This window comes from Oreochromis niloticus, linkage group LG1, assembly GCF_001858045.2.
Source record: "Oreochromis niloticus isolate F11D_XX linkage group LG1, O_niloticus_UMD_NMBU, whole genome shotgun sequence".
Lineage (NCBI taxonomy): Eukaryota > Metazoa > Chordata > Actinopteri > Cichliformes > Cichlidae > Oreochromis > Oreochromis niloticus.
Genome location: NC_031965.2, coordinates 39,629,950 through 39,643,826, shown reverse-complemented (window position 1 = coordinate 39,643,826; position 13,877 = coordinate 39,629,950). Strand labels below are relative to the sequence as shown.

General features: G+C 45.6%; 1 protein-coding gene across 2 annotated transcripts in view; it reads right to left on the bottom strand.

The window, feature by feature from the left end:
• The window catches only part of znf536 (zinc finger protein 536), a 213,568-nt gene extending 203,860 nt beyond the window's left edge, over positions 1 to 9,708 (bottom strand). For both annotated transcript variants that reach the window (XM_005447858.4, XM_025908642.1), the window contains exons 1-2: positions 9,542 to 9,708; positions 8,361 to 8,460 (exon numbers count right to left, since the gene is read on the bottom strand). The gene's annotated coding sequence lies outside the window, so the exon portion shown is untranslated. The remainder of the gene's footprint in view (positions 1 to 8,360; positions 8,461 to 9,541) is intronic.
• Positions 9,709 to 13,877: the final 4,169 nt, after the last annotated feature.

The following is a 13,877-nucleotide window of genomic DNA, read 5'->3' as shown; positions in this document are numbered from 1 at the left end:
AATATGCTGGGGGGAGGTTTAACCAGCTCCCAAGTCTGAACTGAGTGACTTCAAGGTGACAACACACAGCAGGCTCGAATTACTTACCTACAGTGTAAAAGTGTTTTTCTGAAAAATCAAACCAATCAGAGCCAAACTGGAACTAATCACAGATCAATCACTCCCTCAGTCAGAGGGACTCCGATGCTGGCTCCTCCACAGCAAACACATCTGGATGTTTTCATGCTCCCAGACACTCTCCAGCTCACCGTGTCCTGTCCCCTCACCTTTCCACCACAGTCCATATTTCCTGGATAGTGTGCTATCATATTTTACTATTACCTATCAATTGGTTTCTAATCGCAGTAACGAGGCAGCTAGCTGGCTGGTGACAGAGCGCTAACGGCCTCGTAGGGAACATTAAGGAGGCCGGGTTATGCTGTGGGCCGTTAACTACCTACAGGCACTGGCTAATGGCTGCAAATGACCTCCTCAGTGGCTATTAGCACATAATTAGAACCTGCAGACCAGTGGTGACCTCCGCCGGACACACGTGATTACTCTTCTGCCCGTGTTCGCCCATATTTTCACTTCCTCTTTTCCTTCAAACCCTGCGTTTTCCTCTTTCCCTTTTCTTTCCCGATCCTGTCCTGTAGGATTCCTTTCCACGCCTCCTTCTCATCTCCTTTTTCTGTAATGCTGTAGGATTACATTCACTCCCCGGTGGGAAGACTACCACTAAAATTAATCTCTTTGTGGTGCCCCGGTATAAAAATACTGCCTTAAACTTGATGTGACGGTGTTGATATAACAGTGTGAACGTGAGAAGAAATGCAGGTCTCTGAGCTGCTGGCAGCACCTGACTGAGCAGCTCTTCCTTAAATCAGAGATGATGTGTCTGAGGCGTGAACAGAGATGAAGCGAAGGTGCTGCCGCACCACAAAAGAGCTCAGTGGCACTAACCTCTGTGTACACTTCAGCGACAGTCTCCTGTTACCCAGAACAAAAGACACGCTAACTGGTGTCAGCTCAGGAGCACTGAGAGAACAATGAGAAGGAATGTGCTGATTTCTGCGTGTGTGTATGTGGAAAAGGCAACTCAGTACCAATGCCTTAAATTATCAGTGAATTATCTCTGAGCCTGTGGGAATTATGTGGGTTATTTGTAACAAGCAGTCAAGGACAAGTGAGCCTCGTGTTACAACTATGAGATGAATACTAAACACAAAAAAATAAATTCCTGGCAAACTCTTTATCTCTGCATCTCCTAGCCTTGGAAATAAGGAGCAGGTACACTTTCCTGCGCGCTGCTGGAGAAGAAGCTGCTGCTGCTTCTGATGACGTATGGCAGGGAGCTGGACAAACGCTACTGGCACCGCCACCAACACAGTAAATACAGCTGTTGTACCCCCCGACCATGTCACTGGTTTGGCACAATAGCACAGTATGGTGATGCTTAGTCAGTCAGTCAGCGTGATGTCACAAAGAGAGGAGCCGTCAGGATCCAGGAAACACAACAAATTCCTCCCTTTACTCTTCTGTATTCTTCAAAAAGTTAGCCTGACTCTGGGACTTCAGCAGGTTTGTACATATGTGTCACCACTCTGTCTGCCGCTTCCCCAGAAAAACCCTATGACAAACTGGCACTGCATTAAAGCAGGCAATCCATCCATCGTCCGTACCAGGTTATCCTGTGCGGGGTCACAGGGTGGCTTAAGATTATCCAGCTTAAGGCAGGAAGTGCACAACCTGGACATGTCATGCACCGTGCCCGTTATAAGCCCGTTCATTTTCAGCCCCGGGGATAATAACGTTTATTTGTGAAGCACTTGTAAAAACCCCGACGTGACAAAAAGATATAAAAACACAAATAATATGAGAGAAGAATAGAAAGCTTGCATTTAAACTCTGAGGGTATAAAAGCCGTTTAGAACAGAGCTCGACCACATCCTGGTGATTTAAAACAGGCAGCAAGTGTGATTTTAAAAGCGTCGGGCTGAACAAAGCTGGGACCGCGGCAGCGAGTCGGAGCTCCCGGCCTCAGATTTTCATTTATACAATGAATTGTTTCAAGCAGCATTCAGGCCTGGATCACGACACCCTGAACCCTCCCTTAGTTACGCGCCCGCTGGGGGCATCGCTAACCAGCCTCCCTGAGCCTGGTTCTGCTGGAAGTTTCTTCCTGAATTTTTCCTCCCCACTCTCACTAAGAGCTCGTTCATAGGGGGTCATGTGATTGTTGGGTCTTTAGCTTACAAGCACTATGAGGTGACTGTTGCTGTGATTAGGTGCTACATGTTTGATCCTTAAAGACGTTTGGGAACCACGATCGTGTCATTTCTCTTGTTTTGAAATTGTTCTCCCAAATCCATCAAAGCACATCACAAACTCTTAACTTTGCTCCAGAACACATCCGCTTATTGTTTCTCTCCGGTTCCCCCTTTTCTGATATCAAATTTCTACATTAGGAGTTCTTACATATCAAAATATATATATTATATATATATATGTGTGTGTGTGTGTCATTTCTTCTATCAAGGCCAGCCTCTGTTTAGCAAATAAAGCCTTAAATGACTGTTGGTTACCTGCTGAACCCTCCAAACTTGACTTGACTTCATATTAACTAACACAGCATCCATGTGGGATAAATCCTAAGAGCAGCTCCACCATGATTAGGCCTCTGTGATCCTCTGTGAGGCCCGAGAACCGCACACTGCCCACCAGAGGCTGAAGATGGCTACTGCAGATGAGGAGAGCGTGGGTGGGAGCCAACGTGAGGTCAAGCCAACGGGGAGTATTCAGATATCCCAATTTCCTGTCCTGTGTCACCAGGTCTTAAGGAGCTGTTGTGGACTGTGTCATGAGTCCCTCTCTCTCTCACACACACACACACACACACACACACACACACACTGCAGCCTGAATTCATTTGTTTTCATTTGCTCTCTGTCAGCAGTGCTTCAGTCTCTCTGCTCACAGGGTTTCAGTCACTGCTGCCTCTTCATTCTGTCCTGCACACACCTTTAAGGGGGAAGCACACGTCACGCGATGCTCACGCACGCACTGCACGGCACGGCCGACAGCGAGGATCGCGGCCTCAGCGTGGGCCAATTACGGTGGAAAACGGCGCCGTGTCCAAAAATAGTCCCCAGTTTGGATGGCGTCTTGTTTCAGGGGGGTTCCAGCCGAGTGTGGCGCAGCAGCAGCAGCAGCAGCGGCTGTGCAGTACGATGGTCAAATATCGGGCATGCACGTGGAAATGCGTACACTAACGCAGACGCACAAATGACATTCAGATGTGCGATCCATATCACACGCACTAGAAGCATGGGAGCAGGAAAAGGTTATTCCTCGAGCGCAGGTGGGAGCAAAGCTTTAACCTGTAAGAGAAGAGGAAGATGGTGGAAATTGCACTTCCCTGTCATCCATTTCCCGGAGATGGCTGCAAACCCCTGGACACACTTAATCAGGAAAAGGGCACACCTCCGAGTATCCATTCTTTTGTAATGGCATTATACCGCACAAGTAAGATTTAGAGATCCCTTAATGTGGCACAGTCTTCTGCATAAAAGTATATACAAAGGTTAATATTGCAATAATATGTTCCTGGAGGGCATTGTAATCATTATCTCTCTGGTGGTATCAATTAGAAGCACTTTACTGCAGGTAATGACTAAGATTCCGGTGCAAAATGACATTATTATTATTATCCCCATCTATAATTTCAGAGTGGATACACAAGACGTGGAAGAAAAAAAGAGAAGCATAAGTTCAACCAAAGGTAGGCTTAAAAAGTGAGAGGACTTTTTCCTGTTGGACCGGAGGAAGCTTCTGCACACGTGCATCAAAGGGCCGAATAACACAGAGAAAAACTAGCACTCTCCTATTCACCACCTGACTGCATGTACCGGTTTGCTCAAAGTAGCTGTGTGGGTATGAGGAGGGGGGACCGGGCGAGACAGTGAGAGAGATCTGAGGAAGAAAGCTTCAGCAACCTGGCAACAAATATTTGCATTTCTCAAAGCACAGGAGTGTTGTTCTTTGCTCGCTTCTATTTATCCGCACAGACAAAGTGAGGGGGAAAAGGTTTGAAATGTCTGAGAATATGAGCGTCTGCCTGTTTGTGTTTAGCTCCCCCTCACCCCAAAATCCACAGCATGAATAATTAAGACAGAAGAAATGCTTCAGGTTGTCCGAGTCGGAGGAGAAGGGCCTGGACTTTTGATTCAGCCCGTTTATATTTAATAAGCACGCACCGAGGCGCCTTTTTTTTTAAAGAACTTAATTGGACGTCAGTGACATCCATTACAGGGTTGTCATGGCATTGACCTTTCCACGGAGGCGATTCATAACCAGGAAGTTACACGAGCCAGGTTGCTGCCTCCTCTGTCACACCCACCCTGACGACGCTCCATCGGTCACACCATCTCTCAGCGATAAACCTCGCACGTGCTCATCGGCGGCGCCGCTCTTCAGATAATCCCGAGCTGGCTTCCTATTGTCGCCGTCCATATCTGAGCTGTGCTCTTAATGATAATTACTATACAGGGGACGCGTCTGTGTGACGCTTGCTACAAGTGGACGCAGCTTTAAAGAGCACAGAGTCCAGATGCTTTAATTAACCAAAAATCCCTGCAAGTAAAGCCGAGGCTGATGGAGGACAAGATATTTGGTCAGTGTGAACAATTTATAATGGCTCCCTAAACTTTCAGCTTAGAGGAAGCGCAGATAAGAGCGTAAAATAATTAAAACTACAGCATCAATTTAGGCCGAGGCATGCAGCGCGCTCACGATGTAAGTCCTTATAATCACAGCTGCCTTTTGTTTATGGAAAACCTTAAAACAGGAACACGGGGGCCCTTGGTAACCCGCACAGGACACGCTACCCCCCTGAATCCACTTCAGGTAAAACTGCTGATGCACGTTTTATGAACCGATGTTTCAGATCAGACCCAGCAGAAACCCCCGACGCTCTGTGCTGGGCTCAGAGGTTTCCGTCACATTTCAGGCTGCTTAGAAACTAAAAGAGCTTCACAGGTGAGTGAGGGCGCTCTGTGCCCGAGCAGCTACTCCTGTCACACCACGTCTTATGTACCGATGTGTATGGGTAAAGAGGAGGTGGTCTCGATGGGCCAAAGAGCTCATCGCTGTCTCCATGCACGATCTGGACAAAGTGAGACATCCAGGCGACTTCTTCAGTCTCTCACAGCACTTCCTGTTTGGCTGATTTTGCTTTTTTTTTACTCGACTACAGAGCTTTTTAGTTCTTTCCATCTTATCCAGGTATTCCATACATCCACAGCAATATTCCTCCTGAAAGAATTCTGAGGTGCTTCCAGATCAGATATCTAATCTTTGGATGAGGCCACTCCTCTAATGGTTAACCTGTACCAGAGCACGAGTTAGTGGAAGAGCAGGTGATTCATCTGAAATGTTCACATCTACACTTTATAATACAGCACACACTCGCCTGCAATGTGATGATGTTCGTACAGGAAACCACAAGTGATACTTTAATTTTAGGTCATGTGTAAGTAACTATATTTAATGCATATAATCTGTAAGTAATTTTAAGTACTGCATCATTTTTTGATAGTTTTGCAGAAAAACAAACAATATTTCTCCATCTTACACTGAAGATCTTCTTCCTGCCTGAAGAGGAGGCACTCCTTGGCGCCATCATGATGAGGTCACACAGAGAAAATAAAAGGACTAACAGAGCATCCATCACACACATCAGCATAATGAAGAAAAGATGTAAAAAGGCCGGATTAATCCACTCCATAATACTCGTCTGTGTCCCGTGAAGTACAGAGTACTTATGACAAAAGTTTGTTTGTTTTACATCAGAATTGCTATGAAAATGAAAAATATTTGACTCATGCAGTACTTTGATTTATTTTACCCCTTATTCTAGTGTGCCTGTTTATAGGTAAATATAATTTTAAATAAATTATAAATTGCATGTGATCACTTACACCCTCAGTCGGAGGCTCTATCACTGATAAATTTAGCAGGTAACATGAAAACCAAACCATAAACGTGATAATGACCGACCTAAGGCACTGCCCTGGTTTCTGTGGCTGACCTTACCACACCTGTGGTTACAGGTAATCTTTCAAAGGTCTGAATAACTGAGACACATGGACGTTTATGATTGTAGTTGTAGCAGACAGAGAGCGATTATGATTATGAGCCTTTCACAGGTTCTCCACCTGCGACAGGTTCTGGTTAAACTGACCACGGCCCCTCCCGGCTCACAGAACAGGACCAGCTGCGGTCTGAGATGGTGGACGTGGAGTCCGTCAAACCCAGGGGTGAGACTCTCTGCAGAGCTGCCTGGCCACCAACTCGGTCATTGGGAGAACACGTGTCGGGAGGAGATGGTTAGAGGTGACTGAATCTTTAAAAATCAGCAGTAAAGAGCAAAAATCCATCGTCCTCTGCTTTCAGATGAAATTCAATATAAAAGCCTCAAAACTAACAGCAGCAGCGTGAAGCTGAGATGGAAAGTTTGATTCCTGCAGCCTGTGAGGACGCTCGAGTGGCTCCAATAAATATCATTTTATCAAAACAAAAAATAAAGTAAACACGGCACAAAAGAAGACTTTGAAGCATGTGAGTCATCTCTGAAACCGCCGAAAACAAAGGTGGACGGAGCGACGGGCAGCAGCCCCCCCCCACCCCTCTGTGTATAATGTCTGCCACATTTTAACTTCCTCTCTATCCAAGCAACTTTCCTGTGTTTTGTATATGCTGTCATTTTCCAGACTGTTGCCTGTGACATATGAAATGTCGACCCGTGCACCTGCAGTTTGGGATCAGATAATCCAGTCGGAGCTCGGGTTAGCTGCATATCAAAGAGCGTGTTTATAGCCAGTGTTTATCTTATTGTCCGAGCAGTGTTTGCACGACACATCATGGAGAACATTATTCTTAAAGCGAGCCACATTCAAAAACAAAATCATGAAATCTGATTAGGGCAGCGTCCCTGCAGAGCACCACGTCGGAGTCTCCCTGGATCAGAGCGCCGTGCATCCGTCATGCTATAGAAGCTGTATACAGAGAGCGGGTCAGCTATAATAAAACGTCTCATTGTGGTTGCGTGTTGGCGAACAATTGCTCTTTCTCCAGATTCCAAGCCAAACCTCAGCGACACGGACAGGAAACACTAAACCAGGACATATATCCTCCGTCCACATACTGTTTACAACTCAGTACAATACGTTTCTGCTAAATCACCAAACACGGCGGGGCAGCGGGGAGGACAAAAGACAATCTGGACGCTGATAATCTCCCACTTAGAAAAAGAAGCAACAGTAAATAACCCGAGCGAGCGCATGCCAGTGGAGCAATAGGCTACGAGCGTGTAATGTTTAACTGAGCAATAACAGCAGAAAAGAGGGAGTTATAATCCTAAGTGTCTCCTATATTAGCGCAGATGAATCTAAAGTTAATATGAACAGGGCCGAGGTTATAGCACCTTCCTGAACGGTGCCGCAGCGCACCACGGCACAGCGGAGCCCGGAGGCAATAGGCAGAAACATAAGAGAAATGGAAAGGCTGAGCAATTCACCCAAAGGGATTAGATTTTAAATAGATATCAGCCCATATACGATTTCCTCTTTCTGTCTCTTGTCTGTAAGTGGGTGTAATTTGGAGTGCGTAATGAAGGAAAACGGAGCTATAGGTTAATCTCATTGACCTCCACACTCTGGGGATGACGGGTTATAGTTAGGCGATATACACCCATCTCCCCTGCCGGCGCGCTCCGCCTGCCCTCAGAGAGGTAATGAAAGTTGTGAAAGTGACTCGGAGCAGCGGGAAAGAAATACAGTTGTTCCAGTAAAGGGACATAAAGCCCGAAAGGAAATTCGCTCAGCCGGACTAAAGCGTGCAGCAGAATTCAGCTTAAACATCCAGCAGACTGCGCACTCACTGTTAACGTTACAGAGACAAAAACCCCGGGGATAGATCAGGAAGGGGCGGGAGGAGGCTAAAGGTGTGTGCACACAGGAAGTGTTTCAGCTGCTTTTTACTGTCATCCATCAGTCAAACAGAGCTCCTGCACCACTTTAAAAACGACAAAACCAGAGCTGTTAAAAACCAGTTACATGCTGGGTCTCCTGGCTCTGATAAACATGTCTGACAGTCAGGATCTGAGTTTTCTGAAATCTCAAAACTTTGATCTGGACACAGCGGTTAGCGGCACCACCCCAACAGCTGGGACGGGCAGTGCGAGCTAAGGTTTTTACTTTCCAACATGCACCCTTAACTGATGCTTAACTGTTTTCACACATATATGAAGGCTAAAGGAGTTAGCAGAACAGAAGTTAAAACATTATTCAAAAGAGACAAACTTCTGACTTAATTAGTTTTACCTCCAGATGTCCATCTTTGAGTTGATTGCCGTATGCGAATATGGTTAATCATGGGATGGTGCGCTGTCTGTGATAAAGCCTGCTTTACTTGCTTGTCATGCTGGAAGTGAGAAAAAAACCTTTTAAGTGGCCCGAAGGCTGGCAGTGATTTCTAAAGAATTTCTATTTAAGGAAAGCTAAACGCAAACTGACTGATTACACACCATTATAAGGACCGGGTGAAATCAAACAGGTACAGAAGGAAGTATAAAGATAGAAAAGCATATAAGAGCTGACACGAGCCGGCAAAATAACAACAGCAGATGGTTATAAGCTAACATTACGCCAGCTAATGTTTGGCCTAAAAATCACACTATCCCTCAATAAATAGTATTCATTCAACATTCTCACATCGAGTTTATTCACTAAGCATCTGAGTTCAACAATTTTACATCCACTTCAAAAACAGTTTCACTAACGCTGGCTAACACTAGCTAACAGAGGCTAAAAGTAGCAAGCAGAGGCTAACATGATCAAACAACAGCTAACAAAGGCTAACAATAGCTAACAGATGCTAACAGCACAAAACAGCAGCTAATAAAAGCTAAAAAGTAGCTAAGAGATGCTAACAGTAGCTCACAGCACAAAAACAGCAGCTAATAAAGGCTAAAAATAGCTAAGAGATGCTAACAGTAGCTCACAACACAAAAACAGCAGATAATAAAGGCTAACGATAGCTAACAGAAGCTAACAGTAGCTCACAGCAGCTAATAAAGGCTAACACTAGCTGCCAGAAACTAACAATAGCTCACAGCAAGCAAAACAGCAGCTAATAAAGGCTAACAATAGCTATCAGATGCTAACAGTAGCTCACAGCAGCAAAAACAGCAGCTAATAAAGGCTAACGATAGCTAACAGAAGCTAACAGTAGCTCAAAGCAGCTATTAAAGGCTTATAATAGCTGACAGAAACTAACAATAGCTCACAGCAAACGAAACAGCAGCTAATAAAGACTACCAATAGCTAACAGATCCTAACAGCACAAAAACAGCATCTAATAAAGGCTAAAAATAGCTAACAGATGCTAACAGTACCTCACATGACAGAAAAAAAGCAGCATATAAAGGCTAAAAATAGCTAACAGATGCTAACAGTAGCTCACAGCAGCAAAAACAGTAGCACTTAACGACACATGCACATACCCTCAACAGCTCACTTCAGTATGGCAGTCAGAAATGGGGATGTCTGTCTCATCAAATCCAAATCCTTTCGCAAAGTTTTACAGCCTCTTCCAGAGTAAGTAAAGCTGGACATTTACAGCTAAGGTAAGCAGCAGAGCCTTTGGCAGACAGGGAAAATCTCTGGGGCGGATCTGGCTCGTTATGGTGTGTAGCCTAAGTTTAATCTCTATTGGCTGACAACCCCTCCCAATTATTCACTGAACAGGAGGGGTAAGAAAACAGAACTCGGCAGACTTCAACCAACTAACATGTAACAGAGAAATTTTTACACGCTGTAACTTTACGATTGATGTGAGACAACGTTGAGACACATAAACTATTACAAAGTTTGGAGACTCTGGAAGACTTTAATGACCCTCAGGAACCCTGACAGTGTCACCCACACTGTGTTTGTACTTCTGCCAGTGCTGTATTGTATTATACTGTATACAGTATACAGTAGTAGCACACAAAGAGTGCAACTGCGTCAAATGCATGAAAGATGAGACAAAAACGTAGCGGTAAAAATTCCGGCGCCCTCGGACCAGAAGCCATAAAGTTCCTTTAACGGGATACGTGGAGTCCCTTTGTGCTGCCGTGCGATGGCCTCACAGGTTTAAAGAGGCAGGCGTCCAGTGACGTGACCAGCTTGGCTCAGGTTAGAAAGCACACACAAAAGGACCAAGTCGAGTGTGGGCTGTGCCGCTGATTCTGACTTTACCGGGGGAGGCCCAGTTTGTATTACACGTCCTTAAGACAATAAAGTCAACTCTTTGTCCCTTGCAGCGATACGATAGCGCGCGTCCCACTCGGCTCCTCGTTGGGTGATCGCCGTGAGCGTTCGGCGTGACTCTGTGTGTGTTTTCCTTTCCACTGTGTCTGACTTTGTAACTATATCTGTTCTTACCTTCCCAGAAAAATAAATAAAAGCTCTCCTGCTACTCCCACTACATAAAGGGGAGGCAGGGCTCACATAATCGTTTGAGACCGGGACAAACTGGGCCCATTGATATCTGTGTATTTATTACGCCTATGGCAATATAAGGCAGAGCAGAGTGAGATATCAGCTTACCTTGAGCGCTGCGAGACAGTGAGCGAGTTTAAGATAAAGGATATTTAATATCCAGCGCACACCGGCAGGGGCCTAAGCCTCTAATAGCACTTGGGGTTTCTGAGCAGGTAATGCCTTCATCTTTGTCTAAACACACTTTTATGGACTTTAACTGTAATGATATAAAGAGAGAGGGGGTCACAGATAAATGTAGCGTAATGGCTCAAAGCTGAAGATTAGCCATGTATCATGTCTGGGGGGATAATGCTTCAAGGCAGTTCTTCCAAAAGGTGTTATCTGCAGCCGAAGAAAGCCGAGAGAGGAAGACGCGTGCGCGTGCACGCGCTCAGACACGTATATTAAATAATGACCTCCTCCTCCTCCTCCTCCTCCCGTCTTCTTTCCTGCTTTTCTTTTAACGGCGCTTTGCATTTTGTCACATTGCGTTAGAATCAGTGGCGGGGACATTTGCGCTGTAATGAAGCCAACCTACATCGTTGGCGACAAACATTACCGGGGTGATGCACCTCCTGTGTTCTAGGACACATTACCTTTGCTTATTTGGTGTCTAAATGATAATGAGAATTCGTGTGATAACCTATATCATTTACATCTGAACGTGAATCTTAAAAAAAGGAAAAGGTGTGCTGTCTTTATTCCGCAGATCAATCAGGTGGCCCGCACATCCATTAGGGAGGAGGAAGAATCCAACAACGGTTAACTGGGAGCGTGAGTGAGTGAGGGGAAACAATAGTGTTGTTGTCCTAATTATGCACCCGGGCGATGCATTATTTACCAAACCAGCATACATCGGCAGGCCTGGATATGAGTAAAATAATTTATGATATCTTCCTCTCCTGCCTTTTCTTCCTCTGTGTGTCCTCCACACTCCACCCCACCCCTCTTTAAATCAAACTTCAATAAAATCTGCCACCTCTTTTCATTTCGCATGACGCCACCCTGAAAGCCATCCAGGACAGCCGGGATCTGTTTTTCAAAAAATAAAAAAAAAGTCTTCCCGTAGCGCAGGGTCAAAACAACAAAACAGCAGCGGAGAAAAGGCGGCGGCTCATATCGCTCCATAACTCACCCCGGGCCTCTGCCGCAGCCTTAAAGACAGCGGCGCGCCGGAGGATTCAAGGTTTGATTCTCAGCATTTGTATGTGTGGCCCGGCAGCCAACACACGTGCATCTTCTTCCAGTATGCATGTGCCACCTCTGGCTAATGACAGATGCAATAAAACATTTGTAAAGGATGGGACCATCCATCATGTGGTGTGGGGCGCAGGAACGAGACTAAAAGCACAGAGAAGAGTCCCGGCTCAGGGCAGGGAGCGACCGAGGGGGGAGGGGGGATAACTAAATTTATATCATATTACACACTGAAATGTGACCTCGTAACGACATCAGTGAAATTCAATCAAGTCCTTGACTCAGTATTACTTAAGGTAAACCAGTGTCCTTCCTGATGCGAAATGAGAAAATTTAATCCGGTCTTGTTGTTTTTTACTACTGATTTGAGTTTGGATGCAGTTTGTGTGACGGAAGCCAAACGTGCAAAAGGATTTTAACAGAGTAAACACCGAGGATTTGGATTCTGCTCAGCACACTATTTACTGGGAGAAGCAGCAGTGATGATATGAACAGAAACAAAAGCACTTCTGAACACTCAGCAGCCTCCCAGGCTGAAAACAGAGAGAGCCAACAGCTGCAGTTCCTCTGACGTTCAGCAGAGGCAGCAGTGAGTCAGTCCCGTGTTAAAATATTACAGCAGAAATAACCATGTTTACAGCCTGACACACAAACTGTTTGGGCTCTCTGGATAATTTCCCCCTTCACAATAATTGGGGGCGTGGTCTCTTTGACTGACTGGCGGACGGTGACACAGAAGGCTGTAGCTGCTAGCTGTCAGCTAGCTTCACCTGAACTGGACCTCTGGACCATGTTTGTGCTGTTGGAGCCTTTTAATGACATCATGTGACCAATAATATGGCTGCTGTGAGGTCACTGTGCGAACAGGCCGTCCAAGTCATATTTTAATGTTCCTGAGAGCTGATTAGCAGGTATCTGTGATGCTCCCATACAGTCTGTGGATGCTGCTGTACAACCAAGCTAGCTAGGATTAGCTGACAGCTTAGCACTCTACCCGCTCTCTAACATGGCAGCAGCAGCCACAATGCTAACACTGAGGCTTTCAAATACAGAAAACTGTTAACATTAGTGAAATAAAGACATCAAATGCATTTAAGTCAGTGTCCCATCAGGTGCTCCATGGTGGAGGCGGAAGGTCAACAGTGGCATTAGACATCTAACCCTAACCTGAGTGATGTGAGGTAAGGTACCTTTGGCTCTCTCTAATTTGCCAAGGTGTTTGCTTTGGCATGTATGGCCCAAATGACCCTCCGTTTATCCGGGCTTGGTGCCGGGCTTGTATCTCCTCTTGGTCTTGAATGGGGGGGTCTTGCATGTATTGAAGGCTAGAGCACAGATACCGGAGCACTGTAAAGGACCTTATTAAACCTCTAAAAGCTTGCCTGGTCTTATCGCATGTTCAACCGAACCCGCTTATGCTAGCTAAGAACTCTTCTCAGGCCCTTCTTCCGGCTCCACAAACAAAATGCTAACGCCGAGGCTCCAAAATGCGTCCGCTAATCGACGGGCGGCTTTACGGCGGAAACACCTACCTACCTACGAGCATGAGGAGGATTAATGGAGACAGAAGCAGTAAAACCATTAAAAGGCTTGCATTAGCGCTACCCGCCATCAGTGTCAGCGAGACTGATGCTAGAAACGGAAAAATGATTTTAATTACCAATTAATTAACAGCATGAGCCTTCCTACACGTTATCAGATATATCATCAGCGCACAGGTAAGGCGCGTTTAAACGGGACTGTCAATAAGAAACACCGCCGTCAATTACGAGCGACGAGACGACGAGAAGAAAAGAAAAAGTTGTGACAATTTTGCTCTGATCAAAGCAACTGTAGCCACGGGAGACACGGATTAACAGCCATTTAATGATGAAGTAAAGTTTGTGTTGTGTTGCGCTTGTTTGGTGTTTGTTTGTCTATCCCATCCAGCTCTGAACAAGACAAGCTGGCAGGGAGGATTTCTTTTTTTCCTCTCCCGCTTTTCCTTTTTTTTCCGCTGCTTACAAACTCGTGGGTGTGTTTGATGGAAGGCACGAAGGCACGCAGGCACACCGCTGCCTGTTGAATCACATCATCAGCATCAACAATAAAAAAAAAGAAAGGAAAATGGCAGGC